The 20,022-nt window shown below is 37.1% G+C and overlaps 1 pseudogene; it reads left to right on the top strand.

The window, feature by feature from the left end:
- The first annotated feature begins 570 nt into the window (after window positions 1-570).
- On the top strand, window positions 571-1,475 carry LOC103009142 (14-3-3 protein theta-like; annotated as a pseudogene).
- The last annotated feature ends 18,547 nt before the right edge of the window (window positions 1,476-20,022 follow it).

Genomic DNA, 20,022 nt, shown 5'->3' with positions numbered 1-20,022 from the left:
GACTCACTCATATATTGACAATTAAATTTTTACAAAGTTGCAAAGGTAATTCTGTTGAGAAAGGATAGCCTTTTCAAGGAATGGTGTTGCAACAACTGAAAACACATATGCAAAACAATGAATTTCAACCATCTCACACAATTTAACTCAAAGTGGATCATCAACCTAGATTGAAAACCTAAAACTGTAAATCTTCTAGATGACAACATAAGGGAAAAACCTGTGTGACTCTGTGTTGCAACATCAATAGCATGATCCATAAAAAAACAAATTAATAAGTTAAACTTCATCAAAATTAAAAATTTCTGTTCTTTGAAAGACTGTTAAAAGAATGAAAATACAAGCCAACGACTGGGAGAAAATATTTGCCAATCACATATCTGATAAAGGAATGATTGCCAGAATATATTAGGAACTCAAATCTGAATAATAAGATAACAAAAATCCAATTTAAAAGTGGCAAAAGAGACTCTCCTCGCCATCCGGGTTGGTGCTCGCCCTCGCTGTCCTGTCCCCGGCCCCACGGAAAAGACGGAGCTGATCCAGAAGGCCAAGCTGGCCGAGCAGGCCAAACGCTACGACGACATGGCCACCTGCATGAAAGCCGTGACGGAGCAGGGCGCGGAGCTGTCCAACGAGGATGCAACCTGCTCTCGGTGGCCTACAAGAACGTGGTCGGGGGCCACAGGTCCGCCTGGAGTGTCATCTCGAGCATCGAGCAGAAGACCAACACCTCCGACAAGAAGTTGCAGCTGATTAAGGACTATCGGGAGAAAGTGGAGTCCAAACTGAGGTCCATCTGCACCACGGTCCTGGAATTGTTGGATAAGTATTTAATAGCCAATGCAACTAATCCAGAGAGTAAGGTCTTCTATCTGAAGATGAAGGGAGATTACTTCTGGTACCTTGCTGAAGTTGCTTGTGGTGATGATCAGAAACAAACGATAGATAATTCCCAAGGAGCTTACCAAGAGGCTATTGATATAAGCAAGAAAGAGATGCAACCCACACACCCAATACGCCTGGGGCTGGCTCTTAACTTTTCTGTATTTTACTATGAGATCCTTAATAACCCAGAACTTGCCTGCACACTGGCTAAAATGGCTTTTGATGAGGCCATTGCAGAACTTGATGCACTGAATGATGACTCATACAAAGACAGCACCCTCATCATGCAGTTGCTTAGAGACAACCTAACATAATGGACATCAGACAGTGCAGGAGAAGAATGTGATGTGGCAGAAGGGGCAGAGAACTAAGTGCATACAGGGTGTCATCCTTTTTCCCCTCAAGATTTTACTCATCTCCATTCCTTATTCCATTTGGATTTCCTATAGCAAAGAAACCCATTCATGTGTATGGAATCAACTGTTTATAGTCTTTTCACACTGCAGCTTTGGGAAAACTCCATTCCTTGATTTGTGTTTGTCTTGGCCTTCCTAGTGTGCAGTTACTGCTGTAGAAAAGTATTAATAGCTTCATTTTATATAAACACAAGTAACTTCCAAACACTTATGTAGAGAACTAAAAATCTATCTTGTATTTCAGTAACCTGAACCAGTTCTGCACGTGACTGTGTTTTGTATTACTGTGAAGATATGAAAATGTAGTTAATTACAATTTAAAGAGTGTTCTACATAACTTCTTGATTTCTACATTCCCTCCCTTACTCTTCTTCGGGGATTTTCTTTCAGTAAGCAAATTTTCCATCCTCTTAATATATTCCTTTTTGGTAGGAATCCAGAAGTATTAGATTGAATGGAAAAATATTTGACATTTTGAGGCTGGGGGTCACAAATTAAAATGCCTCCTGTATCATATATGATGGAGGTCTTGTGTATCTGTGACAACAGGGAGTTTCCTCATTCACTCTTCATTTGCTGCTGTTTAAGTTGACAACTTCCCTTCCCAATAAAAATTCACTTACATCTCCTGCCTTTGTAGTTCTGGTATTCACTTTACTATGTAATAGAAGTAGCATGTTGCTGCCAAAATACAAGCATTGCTTTTGGCAAATGAAAGTGCATGTCATTTCTTAATACACTAGAAAGGGGAAATAAAGTATACAAGTCCAAGTCTAAAACTTTAGTACTTTTCCATGCAGATTTGTACACATGTGAGAGGGTGTACAGTTTGTCTAGTGATTGTTATTTAGAGAGTTGGACCACTATTGTGTGTTGCTCTAATAATCATTGACTGTAGTCCCAAAAAAGCCTTGTGAAAATGTTATGCCCTATGTAACAGCAGAGTAACATAAAATAAAATTACATTTTATAAACCAAAAAAAAAAAAGTGGCAAAAGATTTGAACAAGTTCTTGCAGAAAAGAAAACATATGGATAGCAAATAAGCACAAAAAAGATGCTCAACTTTATTAGAGAAATGCAAATTAAAATTACAATGTGATACCACTGTAAACCTGTAAGAATGTCTAAAACTAAAAAGACTGACCATACCAAGTATTGATGAGGATATGAATAAACTGGAAGTCTCATACACTGCTGGTGAGAATGTTAAATTGTACAACAATTTTGGAAAATGTCTGACAGACAGTTTCTTAAAAAGTTTATCATTCACCTACCATGAGATCTAGGCATTTTGCTCTGCATTCCACACATAGTAATGAAAGCATAGTCCATACCAAGACTTATACACAGATGTTTATAACAACTTTATTTCTAATGTTCAAAAACTGGGAACAAACCAAATAGCCATCAACAGGTTAATGACTAAACAAACATAACGGAACACTCTTCTTCAATCAGAAGAAATGAATTACTGATACCTGTTACAAAAAGAGTGATTCTGAAAATAGCTATCCTTAGTGAATGAAATCAGGCTAAAATCAGTACATAATGTTAAATTCCATTTACATAGCATTCTGGAAGATGCAAACTAATCTCTAGTGACAGCAGAATAATAGTTGGACATGGGGCAGTACAATGAGGACAGGAGTGAACGGGGTGGGAAAGAGGTGTGATAAAGGGCATAAGAAAACTTTTGGGAGTGATGAATATAGTCAATATCTTGATTGTTTCACAGGTACATACACATGCCAAATCTTATTAAATGTGCACTTTAAATATGTGCAGTTTATTTTACTTTAATTATATTTCAGTAAAGCTGTTAAAACTAATAAGATAATGTGGTAATGTAGTGTTATTAATACAACAAATAGCAATAGCTTTCTTTGATACTGGAAATAAAGATCTATAATAGAGATTGGAGACAAATGTCATTTACCCTAGTACCAAACCATTGAATCTTTAAGAATAACTTTGCCAAGAAAGCTATGGAACTCAAGGAAAACCGATTTTAAATTTAATAGACAGATATAAAATAAGATATGGCAAAAGGAAATACAGTCATGTTCTTAGATGAGAAGACAATGTATATGAGTTACATTTTCTTTGACTAATATTTTAGAATTCAAACACTGTTTGAGGAGATATAGATCAAATAAAATAACCTCAAGATGTTCTGCAAGACTGTATGGTTTAGATTAGCCAAAAATTTTATTACCAATAAATATATTGAGTTGGGATTTACTTATCAGATTTCAGAATATACTACAAAGTTACTGCAATCAAATCTACATATTATTAGTATAGGAATAAATCAGTAGAACTGGTCTGTAAAGACAGTCTGTAAATAGATTCTGGTATACATGATAATTTATGTATGTCTAAGATGAAATATAAATCCAGTGAGAAAGAATAGTTTATTTAATGTGAAAACAGCTAGAAGAAAATTAGGTTGGATTTCTCTCTCTTACAACATACAAAATATTGTATTTCTAACTCTTATAATACACAAATTTCAGAATCTGTGCCATCTATAACTTGAAAAAGTCAGATGTGGTGGTTCCCATAATTTCCCTGCTTATTTTATCTTTCTAGTACATGTAAAAACCAAATAGATTAGGTAGATTACATTAATCTAAGCAAGTGATAGCTTTAATGACTGCTACCTGGAATAATCTGGATACTATCAGATTCTCTGGGTCATAAATTCCACTGTGAGTACAACCACCCTTTGGCTAATAGAAATTTTATAATTGAGATTGAACCAGCTTCGATCCAGAAGGCACAAGAAAATTACTTGAATAAGTAGTCCAGATTCCCATGGTATTTACTACCCTTGCACTTCAACTCCTACCTTTAGCTTCATGGATCATTCCCCACTACTAACTGAAAGAGTGGTAAAGTGCTTAGATCTGCATCCTAAAATACCAGCACAAGATGATACAATGGGCCCATAAATACAGTAGCCATTGTGGAAGGCATAGAGGCAATGCATGGACTCTATAGCATATTCTCCCTTTACCAGGGTTTATTAGCTACTGCTTCTTTCTGAATGACTATTCAGTCGGCTGCAGAGATTGATATGGCATCAATCCTTGAGAAAACCAACTAGCTACTGATCACAGAGTGATAACATTGGGGCCCTTCTGTCTTGGATGAGATAGCAGGGTTTTTTTTTTAATGACAATCAGTATTTACTCTGGATATGGGCTGGTTCTTCTTATCTACAATGTGTCCACCCCCACCACCATCTGAGTGCTTATAGAATGTCTGATTTATAAACACGTTATCCCAAAGGATGTTGCTTTAGACCCAGGTCCATTTGATGGTAAAGGAGGCACAAAAATAAAAAGCATAATGATAGGATCCACTGGTCTTCTGCATGCAACTGACCTACTAGGTTGATGGAATGTACTGCTAAAGGCTTAGCCAAAGCACTGGCTTAGGGACAATACCCTGTAGGGGTAAGACGCTGTTCCCTAGGAGGTCATTATGTAATCAACTAACAGTTTATTTTCTGTTGGGGCATCCCCTAAAGCTAAAATATACAGTTCCAGACACTACGTGTTGGAAATAGGATTAGTTCCTATCAACATCTATTGAGGATTGTGGTTTTCAGGGAGGTAACACTCAGTCAGCCAGAGGACAAAGAATTTCACTGAATTGGATGTTGTGAGTAGGAACAAACTGTTTTCAGCTCCTCCTCCTGACAGTGGACCAGCAAACAAACACAGGAGCTCCTGTAGTATCAGAAGTAATGATAATTGCCATGAAGTATTCAGGTTGATGTCACACAATGGGAGCAGAAAGGAGTAAGTCTGGGGACCATCCAGGTGTTTCACTAGGATATCTCTTGTGCTTCTATGCACTGCGTTACTAGTAAATGGCCAATTGTATCACCTATGGCCTGTCAAGGGTAAGACAACAAAAGACTCAGAATCTCTGGGGAGGAAGACTGGAAATCTCCATTTAATTGACTTTTAAAGTACAAAAACTTGCTATCTTGAGACTTTATACAAGGCATATACTTGTTTTATATGTATTGACTTTATTAACATTCCTTTGCTTCCTTCTGTTCCCATTCCTACTCTTATGACACCTTAAGTATATGTTTACATTTCTGTTTTTTTAATAAATTTATTGATTTATGTGTTTTTATTTATTTTTGGCTGTGTTGAGTCTTTGTTGCTGTGCGGGGGCTTTCTCTAGTTGTGGCGAGTGGGGGCCACTCCTCATTGTGGTGTGCAGGCCTCTCACTGCCGTGGCTTCTCTTGTTGTGGAGCATGGGCTCCAGGCACGCAGGCCTCAGCAGACGTAGCATGTGGGCTCAGTAGCTGTGACTCAAGGGCTCCAGAGTGCAGGCCCAGCAGCTGTGGTGCATGGGCTCAGCAGCTCCATGGCATGTGGGATCCTCCCGGGCTAGGAATTGAACCTGCGTCCCCGGCATTGGCAGGTGGACTCAACCACTGCACCACTAGGGAAGCCCTACATTTCTTAATAATAGTGATTTTTAAACTTTTAATTTAAAATCACCTGAGGTGGTTTTATTTTTTTTCTTTCTATCAAAGGCATGGTAAGTTTACCTTTTATTCCTAAATTCACCAGGTCAGGATCATTAAACAGTAAAAGTATATTCTTTTTATATATTTTAATTTCTTTAAAATATTTTCTACACATTTTCCTAAGAAATGGGTCCTTTATACTGTTGCTGTGTATTTCTTATCATCTCTATTTAGAAGCTCCAGAAGTAAAAATGTTCTATAGTTAAGTGAACGAATCCTTTTCTCCTCAACATCCATTCCTTCTAAATAGAATAATAACCATAGAACATTATGGAGGAAGCCTTGTGAAATCTAACAAATAATTTGGGAACATATCTTTTTTTTTTAACACCTTTATTAGAGTATAATTGCTTTACAATGGTGTGTTAGTTTCTGCATTATAACAAAGTGAATCAGCTACACATATACATATATCCCCATATCTCCTCCCTCTTGTGTCTCCCTCCCACCCTCCCTATCCCACCCCTCTAGGTGGTCACAAAGCACTGAGCTGATCTCCCTGTGCTATGTGGGTGCTTCCCACTAGCTATCTATTTTATATTTGGTAGTGTATATATGTCCATGCCACTCTCTCACTTCGTCCCAGCTTACCCTTCCCCCTCCCCGTGTCCTCAAGTCCATTCTCTATGTCTGCATCTTTATTCCTGTCCTGCCCCTAGGTTCTTCGGAACCATTTTTTTTTTCTTTTTTTTTAGATTCCATATATATGTGTTAGCATATGGTATTTGTTTTTCTCTTTCTGACTTACTTCACTCTGTATGACAGACTCTAGGTCCATCCACCTCACTACAAATAACTCAATTTCATTTCTTTTTATGGCTGAGTAATATTCCATTGTATATATGTGCCACATCTTCTTTATCCATTCATCTGTTGATGGACGCTTAGGTTGCTTCCATGTCCTGGCTATTGTAAATAGAGCTGCAATGAACATTGTGGTACACGACTCTTTTTGAATTATGGTTTTCTCAATGCCCAGTAGTGGGATTGCTAGGTCATATGGTAGTTCTATTTTTAGTTTTTTAAGGAACCTCCATACTGTTCTCCATAGTGGCTGTATCAATTTACATTCCCACCAACAGTGCAAGAGGGTTCTCTTTTCTCCACACCCTCTCCAGCATTTATTGTTTGCAGATTTATTGATGATGGCCATTCTGACTGGTGTGAGGTGATACCTCATTGTAGTTTTGATTTGCATTTCTCTAGTAATTAGTGATGTTGAGCACTTTTTCATGTGTTTGTTGCCCATCTGTATGTCTTCTTTGGAGAAATGTCTATTTAGGTCTTCTGCCCATTTTTGGATTGGGTTGTTTGTTTTTTTGATATTGAGCTGCATGAGCTCTTTGTATATTTTGGAGATTAACCCTTTGTCAGTTGCTTCATTTACAAGTATTTTCTCCCATTCTGAGTGTTGTCTTTTCATCTTATTTATGGTTTCCTTTGCTGTGCAAAAGCTTTCAAGTTTCATTAGGTCCCATTTGTTTATATATTTTTTTATTTCCATTACTCTAGGAGGTGGGTCATAAAGGATCTTGCTGTGATTTATGTCATAGAGTGTTCTGCCTATGTTTTCCTCTAAGAGTTTTATAGTATCTGGCCTGACATTTAGGTCTTTGATCCATTTTGATTTTTTTTTTTTATACGGTGTTAGGGAGTGTTCTAATTTCATTCCTTTACATGTAGCTGTCCAGTTTTCCCAGCACCACTTATTGAAGAGACTGTCTTTTCTCTATTATATATTCTTGCCTCCTTTATCAAAGATAAGGTGACCATATGTGCGTGGGTTTATCTCTGGGCTTTCTATCCTGTTCCATTGATCTATATTTCTGTTTTTGTGCCAGTACCATACTGTCTTGATTACTGTAACTTTGTAGTATAGTCTGAAGTCAGGGAGCCTGATTCCTCCAGCTCCGTTTTTCTTTCTCAAGATTACTTTGGCTATTTGGGGTCTTTTGTGTTTCCATACAAATTGTGAAATTTTTTGTTCTACTTCTGTGAAAAATGCCATTGGTAGTTTGATGGGAACATATCTTTATATTTGTTGAACATAGAGATATACAGAAGACTATACGAGAAAGAAGAAAAGGTATTATATCTACTTTCATAGCCATCAAAATCACAGCTGGTTCTGTTTACTAAGCATCTAAAAAATGAGTGACAGTTTCAAGGATGGCCTAGATCCGTTTTTACAAATTTTAGAATTTATGAACATGGATTCATAGTAATATATTGGGAGATTTTCAAAAAACTGTTTCTAATAATCACTAATGTGTTTTACATTGTACAATGTAGCTATTTACTACATTGTATCCATATGCAAGTTGTCTATGCAATTTAAAATATAAAGAATACTTTTTTTAAAATTGTTATTTATTTATTTATTTATTTATTTATGGCTGTGTTGTGTCTTCATTTCTGTGCGAGGGCTTTCTGTAGTTGCAGCAAGTGGGGCCCACTCTTCATCGCGGTGCGCGGGCGTCTCACTATCGTGGCCTCTCTTGTTGCGGAGCACAGGCTCCAGACGCGCAGGCTCAGTAATTGTGGCTCACGGGCCTAGTTGCTCCGCGGCATGTGGGATCTTCCCAGACCAGGGCTCGAACCCGTGTCCCTTGCATTGGCAGGCAGATTCTCAACCACTGCGCCACCAGGGAAGCCCAAGAATACTTTATTATTCAGGGAGGACATACTTTACGGGTGCAGAAAAAAATACATAAGAATTCCAAGTTAATAATTTCAATAGTTCTATTGTATTTTCAGTTTATTCTCTGCATCTAACCAAGCAAATAAAATCTTAGGATTTAAATCCTTATAGCATTTTATTCTAGTCCCTGGAAACAAAATGATCTGAGGTCTTGTTTTCACCATGTACCCACCACCGTGAACTTCATGTTCTACAATAAATGGCCTAAGGATATTACTTACACTGTTATGAATAATCTGATACAATTAAAAAATTTTTTTTGGCTGCACAGTATGTGGGATCTTAGTTCCCTGATCAGGGATTGAACCGATGCCCCCTGCAGTGGGAGCACGGCGTCTTAACCACTGGACCACCAGGGAGGTCCCAGATATAAATTTCTGATGCATGTATCAGTTTGATGACTTTCAGAAGAACCACATTCTAAAACTAAACCACTTATTAAAGCCTTTAGGTCCAGTTTTTTTTTTAATAAATTTATTTATTTTATTTATTTATTTTTGGCTGTGTTGGGTCTTTGTTGCTGTGTGCGGGCTTTCTCTAGTTGCAGCAAGCGGTGGCTACTCTTCGCTGCGGTGCATGGGCTTCTCATTGCAATGGCTTCTCTTGTTGCAGAGCACAGCTCTAGGCACGTGGGCTTCAGTAGTTGTGGCACACGGGCTCAGTAGTTGTGGCTTGCAGACTGTAGAGCACAGGCTCAGTAGTTGTGGTGCACGGGCTTAGTTGCTCCACGGCATGTGGGATCTTCCTGGACCAGGGCTCGAATCCGTGTCCCCCACATTGGCAGGTGATTCTTAACCACTGCGCAACCAGGGAAGCCCTAGGTCCAGTTTTTGGTGATAAAAATGTGTTAAATAAAAATATTTTCTTAGGGAAATTTGTAGGACCTGATGCTAGTCAGTGAAGAACTGTTAGGAATCTGATTAGATGACTTTGAAATCTGAGATGTTCCCAAGAATATACTTTCATTCAAATTCTAATCACAGAGTTAGACCAATCAAATTCAATACCATTTTTTAGCTGCAAATTTATTAAACACTTTTACAAGTTCTCATTCATTTTCCCACTTATTATTTTAAATTTATTTATTTTGAGTGGTAGTTACGATTTTCTAAAAGTACAATGCTGGATAACAGTCAGAGTTCCAAAGTGTGCTCCCGTGCAGGTGAAAGGGCCTGGGAAATCACATACAAATGATCTCTAACATTGCAGGTAAAGATTATCTACTGCTTTATTTACAAGTCCTAGCGATTTGTGTTGGACTCTTGGACTAGAGGATACTTTGGCTGTTCTCATCTGAGGGAGAACAGAGCCTGGACATAATAATTGAGAGTTAAGTGCTGCCTGTGTACCTGTGAATGCATGTACTTGAGGGAGTTATGAGTTTAACTGTTTGTGGGGCTGGAGATTTACCTCAGAGCAGGCATCCAATCAGTCTTTACTAGGTTCTAGGAGGTTCAAAGGCAGGAACAGACTTTGTATAGCCTCTCTAATGGGTATTCCTGCCTCAAACAATTGCATGTCCTATACTATATGCACATTCAAGCCAAATAATTTTTATAAATGAATGAAGGAATTCTAACTTCCATGTAGCAGAGAGTAAGAATATTCTTTTTGTTCTTTATTTAAGAGTATGTTGAAAGTGAATTTAAAAAGGCACAATGACAGCTTCCCCCTATGCTCAACTTGTGCTTTTTTATGAAACAAAGAGAGGACTTCTCTGTTGGATTCCTAAGTAAAAAGGAAATATTTTTTTTTAAATTTGTGTATGGACAGACATATTCCTCTTGAATGGTCTTGATAATATTTCTTAGTATTTTTTTACTTTTAGTTGGTTAAATAATATGTTTTCTAATCATAATAAATGAATGCAGACTTTTGATCAATGTTGTTGTGACCTCTGACAGAGAGGTCTTTGAGTCTTTTAATAATCAGAGAAAGAATCTAAGCTACTTAATTATACATTTATTAATTATAGGAGATAAATGCTAAGATGGACTGAAGTTGGCATAGGCTTTGGTAAAACTTGGGTCATTTTAGTCACCAGATAATTGGGCTGTCCTAATTGTAGGCCCTTGAAATGATCCTGAGATCAAGAGCCTTGGTATGACCCTGCAACTGGCCCTAAGTAATCATTTACCTGGATCCATTAAGTAGCAAGACTCAGAATGTTAAGGTGGGCTTATTCAGACCATGAATTCCTGCTTCTGTATGATAATGATCCATGGCCTATTCAGTAACTTAACATTTAAGACAGGTTTCTAGCATTTCTAAAAAGGGCAGAAATAATTATTGATCACTATGCTCCTATATGATCAAGAATGCAGTTCAGTATATTGTTGCACTGATCTAAATTTAAGCAAGTGTTGGCAATTGCTCCCTTCAAATCAAGGAAACTGAAAACAATTATAATGGGAAATTTAGCTGAGTCACAGAGTGACTATAATTGACAGCAGATTTTTTAAAAGAAATTATTTCATTTTTTTCATGGTGCTCATTTTCTCTATATTTTTAGAAACATTTGCTTTTTGTTTTATTTAAGAATAGGAGAATGAGTCTTTTTTCTTACACACTAATTCCTTTTAAATTATTAATCTTTTCATGATTCCAGTAATCTTTCTCATTTATCTTTTACTAGACCACTTTTTCATTAACTTTCTGACTTTTTTCTAGATTCTGTTCCAGCAGATCCATGCGAGGTTATTCTCCTTTCCCATAATGTGGAGAGCCACTTCCATACAGAAAGGTTTGCCTTTCCACTGCTTTTGAGGCCCATTTCTGAGGGGGATTGTAGAGCACTAGTTGTATACTTCCATCTGGTTCTAGTTTACTGTAGATCCATCCATGAATAAGGCCCACACCTTTTCCTCTTTTATTAACTTGTCATAGGGAACTTTCCATGAGACCACAAATGTGGGTTGAGAGAGAGAGGAAGTGAAACAGTAGGAACAGGTGCCATGGATCTTAGTTATGTGCTTGTGCAGTTCACACATGTCTTCAGGGCCTCATAGAGCTTTGCTTTGTATATCTTACATTTACTTTAGAAGGGAATGCTGCCTGTTGACCTCCAATGCTAAGGTTTGTTGGATTATTGTCATAATGGGCAGTTTGGTTCATGTGATCATTAGGTATCTCATGTTCAGTCATTTAGTCTGTACAAGGGTCCAGCTACAAGCCTGGAGCTACTTTTCTAATGTGGAACATTTGCCAAAAGAGGAGGACACGGTCTTACCCTAGGGATTTTTCTGATTTTCTTTCTGGGGTTACCAGAAACATCATACAGCATCTGTATGCCAAAGACAATTCCAGAACCATTTGAACTACTGAGTCATTATGCCTAGTAGAAGCACAATTATATTACAACCTAAATCTGATAAAGTGAAATTTCTCTCTCCAGATCACATTGAAAACAAGCACATTAGGTGCCTGGTATCTGGGTACAAGCAGCTTACGCAAATACGGGATATTTTGCCTCTAAAATCCCTACACACCCATGAAACATTGTGCTTATTCTTTTTCAAAAAAAATAAATCTATTTGTTTGTTTGTTTATTTATTTATTTTTGGCTGTGTTGGGTCTTCGTTGCTGCGCGCGGGCTTTCTCTAGTTGCGGCGAGCGGGGGCTACTCTTCGCTGTGGTGCGCGACCTTCTCATTGCAGTGGCTTCTCTTATCGCGGAGCATGGGCTCTAGGCGTGTGGGCTTCAGCAGTTGTGGCATGCGGGCTCAGTAGCTGTTGCTCACGGACTCTAGAGTGCAGGCTCAGTAGTTGTGGTGCACAGGCTTAGTTGCTCCACAGCATGTGAGATCTTCCTGGACCACGGCTCAAACCCATGTCCCCTGCACTGGCAGGCAGCTTCTTAACCACTGCGCCGCCAGGGAAGTCCCATGTGCTTATTCTTTTGAAGCTGGTCATACCTTTTACTTTAGAAAGAGTATTCTGACAGATCCAAGCTACTAGACTTCTGGAAACTACACCAACAAGGCAGATTCATGAACATTTGTAGTTTATCCCATAACTTCTGGCACAAATTTGTCTTAATAAGTTATCTAGAGTGCTAGCTAATTAGTGAACTAAAAACTCTATATATATTATGAAAGGAAGCTAAAGAGTTGACAAAGCCCTGTAGCAAGACAGTAACGTTACCTATTTTTCTCTGACATGAAAATGTAAACCATTTATGATTTTGCATACTAACTTTATTCGAAAATTAATTATTTACTACATAGCAAGTGCTAAAATCTTTGTTGAGTTGTGCCTGTAGAGATATCTGATCTAGAACCATAGCTGCAATGGGCATCAGTACTTGATTAAGTTTTTGATGGTCTACTGTTATTCTCCATGACCCATCAAGTATTTGCACTGACCAGACAGGCTAGTTCATTGGTGCTGTGCTAGGAATGACAACCCTTGCGTATCTCAAGTCCTTGATGGTAGCACTAATCTCTGTAATTCCCCTAGGGATGGTAGTTTGGTTTGCTATTTTAAGGAAGAGAAGAGATACAGGGTTCTCTTTGGTTCTTCCTACAAAAATAGCCTTTATTCCACATACTAGGGAAAAATATGAGAATTCTTCTTGTTAATTAAATATATTCTATTTTTACTACATGTTCTGAAACTGCTGCTAGGACAACTCAAGATTTACTCTGACTAGTAAAATATGACAGTATTTTGGGTCTCTGAGGATAAGCATGAGTTCAGAGCCAGTAACTGAAAAATTCTGAATTATGGATATTTCTCTTTCTAAAATCATTCTGGAAAATGGTAATGGGTCCATTTGAGGAACCTGATGCAGGTTTACTTTTCAAACTGAACAGCCTCAAAATTTTTCATGGGGAAAGGTCTGACTTGAACTGATTTTGGTGTAATAACTAAGCTGTGAATCTCCAAATGGCAATTTGGGTCAGATTTTTCTCAGCAAGTCTAGAATTTATCATCCTATATATGTCAAGAAGCGTTTAAGTAGACTTCTAGGAATCAATTTATTTTATATCTGAGGCTATGAGTAATTAGCAATAGATTCCCATGGATCAAAACACTATTGTAGCCATTTTCTCCCTATGGCTTCTGTGTAATGGTGCTCACATTTTCTACCACTCTAGAATCCCATTCTTACCACTGAGGTCACAGAGCCAATTTTCATTGTAGCATCTCACACTGGCATCTGTGGCCTAAAGAGTATAAACACCAGCGAGATCAAGAATGCTCATGCCTCCCTCATGAAAGCATTTCTTAATGTCCTGTTGAGGGAATGTCCTCCCAGATATCCCAGGAGGATGTGGCTAGGCAATTGCTGAGAAGATTCCACTTAATAGATTCATTCCAACAAGTCTATTTCCTTAAGAATTAAGACTTTCCTTTAGAGTGTAACAAGGAAGTTTTTTGCCTTTCAATTTCATTAACTATAGCTCTTTGTTGAGAGAAGACTTAGATTAGCCAGCCTAGTAGAATATTATTGTCATGCACAGGTGCTCAAGCCTACACAACAAATTCTGAAACGAATGTGAAAGGGTCCATGCCATTGATTAGAACCTAGTGAATCTTAAATTTTGTGTGTGGTCTAACACATGTAGAACCAAGTACTACACAGATCCAAAAATTTAAATTTGTGAAAGATTTTAACTTGCTTGGTATATACACTGTTCTCCTCCTAGGATAGGCCTTGTACCTCACTGTCTGGACAGTGCTGGGGTATAAGTCTTGTTGTAGATCTGAAAGGAAGGGGAGATAGAGAAAATAGTTCTAAAAAATTTTATTATCTTGTGAAGCTAATTGTCCCAGGTGCAACCAGGAGTTGAGGATGGACTGATTTTTTCAGATGGAGGAAGGCTTGGGGGGAAGTTAAAGTTTCAAGATCTCATCCATACCTGTTTAATTGTCCCCACTCCACATTTCCGGGTCCTGCTCTTTCCCCACTAGTGGAGGAGCTGGGCATTTAATTGGTGCTGAAACTCCAACCCTTACTATAAATTCCTATGCATGGTCCTCAGCCATGTGTGCCTTGTGACTAGAGGAAATAAAAGTCTTCATGAAAGCTGTCACAGGCACATTTTGTTTTTTCATATATACTTAGCTTTACATTCATAGTTTCAAATTTCTCTTTGCCTTATGTTAATTCTCTAGGGGCATTAGAAGAAACCAGGTGAACATCTGAACTTTAAAATCACTGTTTTTGTCACAGCATAGTGTCAAAGCAGTCAATCTCACAATGCCATTTCCTCCAACTGTATTTTTTCCAGTGTTACTAGCGGTAATAATTTGAGTAATTATGATGCCACAGCATGCCACAGGTTACTTGTATCCTACTTTTCCCTGGAATAGAGGTTATCTGTGAGCTCCTGGAATATATGACCAACCAAATCCCACAGTCCCATTTTAAGGGTAAGTTTCTTAGGACACTCCTGATATCAATGGCTACATCAGAAAATAGTGCATTCATAGTAGGATGATTTGAAGATGGTTTATTTGTAAAGTGCCAAATTAAAAAGAAATGGCTGGAGTCTTGGAAAAACACAAAGATTGGTGCAAAATCCCAGAACCTTGCTAACAGAAGCAAATGTTACTCTCCCTAGGTATAATGGTGATGTGGCGTAGGAGAGGTTTTCAGAACCAAAAGGAATTGTGTAGAATAGGCCATTTTGAGTGCAGTACAGTAGTGCCATCTTTTCAAGGGGGACAGCCAGGCTGAAGTGACTTCAAAGGAAGGGAATCAGGGTCAAAACCTTGACCATGTTCTCATCTCTTTCTCCAAAATTCCCTGGGCCTCCCCAGCTGGAAGAGCACAGGAGATCTGATGATATATTTCAACATGTCAGTGTCCTGGAGCGTGGCATAAGATGGAATAGAGTGGAGAATGGATCTGGAAGGGCAAATGGAGTTGCTAAGCACACCTTTTTCGTTGATTTTTTTCCTGAAATTCTGATTATAGCCAGGCATTTCATTCTTTTCTGATTGGGCATATCCACAATTTATTAGAAAGCTAATGGGAAAATATCCAAATATCCTCAGAATCTTATACACACACACAAGAAAGCTGGTAGTACATGCTCTTCACAGTCACTCTGTATTTGATATAGTAATTATATAATTCAGAAAAATACCATGAATAAGAGATTCAGTCCTGAGGACTGTATTTGGGTTTATGTGGCTTACATTTACAAATTGATTCATCTTTGCCAGTATAAACATGAAATTCAAATATTAAGATGCTATGATTCAGTCTTGTAAGTGAAGACTGCATCTCTGTTATAGTCTGTAGGTACTTTCCTGAGATTAAAGGGTAAGTTGATCTTTATAGTCATCCTTTATTTCTTCTTTGAAAATATCACTGTAGACCGAGATCATATATTTCAGTAAAGTTACACATTTAAATTTGATATGAAATATACTGATGTGATATTAAATTAAACTTACTGTCTACAAGCAATTCATTTTATTTTGACCTTAATTATCACCGTAACTTCCAAACAGAAGCAATATTTTAAAATACTAATCAACAGTTTCTTATTGACTGATTGGAGGAAAAAGTGGATAAAGTAAATACCCGAGAGTAATCATACTCTTTTCATAGGTAGACTATAAAAATTCAGATTCATTTCAAGTTTTAAAACTCTGGTTAATTATTCTACCAGAAAACCAGAGAAATAAGAAAGGTATAATAGTGATGATAGAATTTGAATGAGTCCAGACTTATTATAAAATTCTTGAAAAGGCAGAAATTACAGATTAGATAGTGTGTTCTAACAATATTATAAATTGTTCAAAGGGTAAAACTTTAATAAAAATGACTCAGGCTTTCATTTAATTTTGTTATTGCAATCATTCATATTCATTAATTCACCAAAAATATATTGCATCTCTAAAAGTTAGAGACTAACTGGTTTCTGGAGATTTTATAACAATAAAAAAGTACTTTCTTTCTAAAAGCCTGATATTTAATTTTTAAAAATTCAACACATTATAGGGGAGCAAAAATTCCCACCCCAAAATGTCTTTTTGGCATGCAGATTATTTTGAGCTGAAAACAGTCAAGGCCCAAATGATTCAGGAGGAAACTGTGGCCTTCCAGAACTGCCTAAAGAATGTAGATAGAGGACCTGTTCCAGGAAAAGAGCTATCACCATAGACAACTATAGTATAAACTAGGTGTGTAGACAGGGAGGAACCTAGCAAGGGCTATTTGTTAAAATTCCTCTCTTTGTACCATTGTTTCTGTATGGCCAGCCTAGCAAACATTTGTTTACCAGACATTTGCTTTTCCATCTCCATGTCAATTGCCTTCCTCCCCTTTGAAGTCCCAAACCACTACTCCCCAGCATCCTCTTTTGTCTTTAGCTGCAGTATGTAAGGTAAAGATTGCAGTCATTTTGGTGAGTTACTCAGTTTTCCTGGGTCTCTTCCATGTACACATGTTATTAAACTTTTGTCTTATTTTTCTCCTGTTAATCTATCTCATGTCGATTTAATTCTTAGACCAGCCAGAAGAACCTAGAAGTGTAGAGGAAAATTTCTTCCTCCCCAACAACGTGAGTTTATTAAATCTATGTTGTATTTAAGAAAGTTGCTTTGTGCTTTCAGAATATTTTTAAGCATACTTTATTTGCAGTGCTTGTTGTAATAATTTGTTTGCACTTCCTTTAGAAGATGATGATTGATTAAGGAGTTGAAGGACTGAACTTTATTTTTTGCACTCTATGTTTTTAGTGTGTACTAATGCAATGCTGAGCTCAGAGACTACAACCTCTCGGTCTTCCTTCAATAGATGAATCAGTTAAAGTTGTATAGTCAGATAGCAGCCCTACTAAACTTTGAAAATGAAAAAAGAAAACAAATAAATATATATTAGTAATCATCAATAAGAAAAAAAATGTTTTAGATTTGACTAAATCTACCCATACCACCTTACACTAAAACAAAATAAACAAATAAAAATAAATACAGCTAGGAAACTAGAAGCTAAAAGCCTCACAATTTCAGATAGTCAAATTACTGTTCCTTACCAGAAGTTCAGTTCTTTGAGAGCTGTAAATACAAATGCTTTGCCAATGATTTTGGAAAGACAGTTATCAAAATGCAATCAGTGGCTTGGATATAATTCAATTGTGCAAAGCATTTGTCATCATAAGGGCAGAATACTCAGTTCTTTGTAAAGAACAGTGTTAAAATATAGCTTTTAAATATAGTTGATTATTTGAAAGAAACAGTGAGTACTCTGTAACCATATCAACAAAGTACCATTTTTATGTGAAACCTGAAAAGCAAATTAGATTCACATTTCTGGATATTTTATGATACTGGTCTCTTTTTTTTAGTGGGTTTTAATCATACTTTATGAATCTACAAAATAATTTTTAACTGATTTATTTAATTTTGACCAGCATTCTTTTAAGCACCCATTTTGTGTGCAATACTGGGGACACAAAAGTAATATGAAAATGCTCTCTTCTCTCAGGAAACTTATCATATGAGAAAGAATGAATGATATAGATTCTATAGTCCTCTGTATTGTAGCACTATAATGGTTGATACTTTAAGTAACAGTACACCATTCTATCTCTCCTTAAGGTCAGCCACTTTTGTGTGATGTAGTACGTGGTGAGAGCTTGGGCATAAAAGAATCACTTAACTTCTTGCTGCTAATTAAGCAACTCTCCAGTTGATTAATTAGAATCAACATTGTATGTAATACTATAATTGTATATAAGGCATTTAGTTGGTCTAGTATTAGTAGTGATAAAGGAAGAATGACAGATAAGAAATGCATTTCCACAACTAGAATGTGTCTGTTTTCCTGAAGAAAAAATTGTTGATCTGATCTTTATGGGTGGGGTTCCAATGTCATCAACCTGCCATCAAGTAACTATACGGCTTTTCCAGCTCTACAATTTTAGGAACTCTAAAGGGGTTACATTGTTGATAGCTGCTAAGGAAGACTCTTGCACTAAGTGTTAATGATTGATTGGTTTAATGAGGGCAAGCCCACTGTGCAGACCCATGCATAGACCTCCACTATTGCTAAGGATGCTTTTCCATGAGCTCATTGAGCAGGCACTCTAGTGACTGAGAAAGTATGTTGATGAACATGCGCAAAGTGGTTTATCTTTCCATTTTATTATTAAGTTCCTTTTAGAAAATGGCAACCTATTGAATGTGAACACAACCATATGATCTAAATATATTTTTTTAATGGGCTTATTTTGAGAGGTCCACACACATTCTCCTTTTCCAGGCTACCATGTCAACAGTCTTCTAATATCCTTTCTTAAAAATGCCTGAATATCTAGTCAAAACACTTGCAGACCAGTGAAGATCATAACAACAGGTTTTTTTCTTTTTATAAGCGAAGTAGATAATGATAATAGATGTCCAGCTTGAAGCACTTTCTAATGGGATTTATTACTTTTTCCACCATTAGAAGAGCTATAATGTTCTAGAAGTCTGCACTAGGTGATGCCAGCACTTTGTGCAGTCATCAGGTTTAATGTATTTCATTTATGTTTTCTTTGGATAACTAATGACAGAAAATCCTCATGGATCTGTGTTGCTAGTTTGTGTCGATGGAGAGTTGAATTATATCTGGAATACATGTTTTGGAAATATGAGGAAATTTCCGATGCTAACTATATATACTTTCTGCATAAGACTGGGCTCTACTTTCACTCTATAATGAAGTGATATTTTGTTCTACTAAAATATATGTCTTCATGGATATGATAACATCCAATTCATGATTAGAGGCTTGGGTTAAATGGTCACCTTTTATGCCATGGTAATTTGCTCAGGCTCTATCATTGTTCCTCAGCAAATCAAACAGAGTTTTGCCAACATGGAGAGTTAGTTAATAAAGAAGGCATACAACAAAAACTTCAGAGTTTCTGCTGGCATACCAAACAACTTTCTTATACACCAGAGATCTATGAGCACCACTGACTTCTGTTAAGTCTTAAAGGGCCTAGAGGCAGAGCTGCTTACATGGTAGCCTGTATCATACAAGAGAGCCTTCTTGGGTGGGGTAGGGATTCAATTCAAAGACTACACGTTTTGAGGACATCTGTAAATAGATCTCAGTTGGTCACCAAATGTAGTGTATGGTCTTTAAAACCACAAAGATATTCTCTAAATATTGTCTTTCTTAATTGTATAAAGTGAGGGTGGAGCAACTAACCTTTCATTTTGGAGAAGATGTCCTAATATGCCTAAGATCTAAAACATATATGTTTTTGTGGGGTTCATTTCTACCTCTTTCTCATTTTTCACATGTCTTTCTACAACATGCAAGAGTTTCATGAATTGAATTAAATTGTTCTGGTAATGGGACCACATCTGGAACAGTAATTATAATTTGGAATCACTCCCTGATTTAACTTATAAATATTTATTCCCCTTTTCAAAGACCCATCCCGCTAATTTGGTAAAACAGTCAAGATATATTCATCTTTCAAGTTTCAGTGGTGGTACTCA

The sequence above is a fragment of the Balaenoptera acutorostrata genome, chromosome 4, assembly GCF_949987535.1.
Source record: "Balaenoptera acutorostrata chromosome 4, mBalAcu1.1, whole genome shotgun sequence".
NCBI lineage: Eukaryota > Metazoa > Chordata > Mammalia > Artiodactyla > Balaenopteridae > Balaenoptera > Balaenoptera acutorostrata.
Note: the sequence above shows the minus strand (reverse complement) of the source record. Positions and strands in the feature narration are given on the sequence as shown.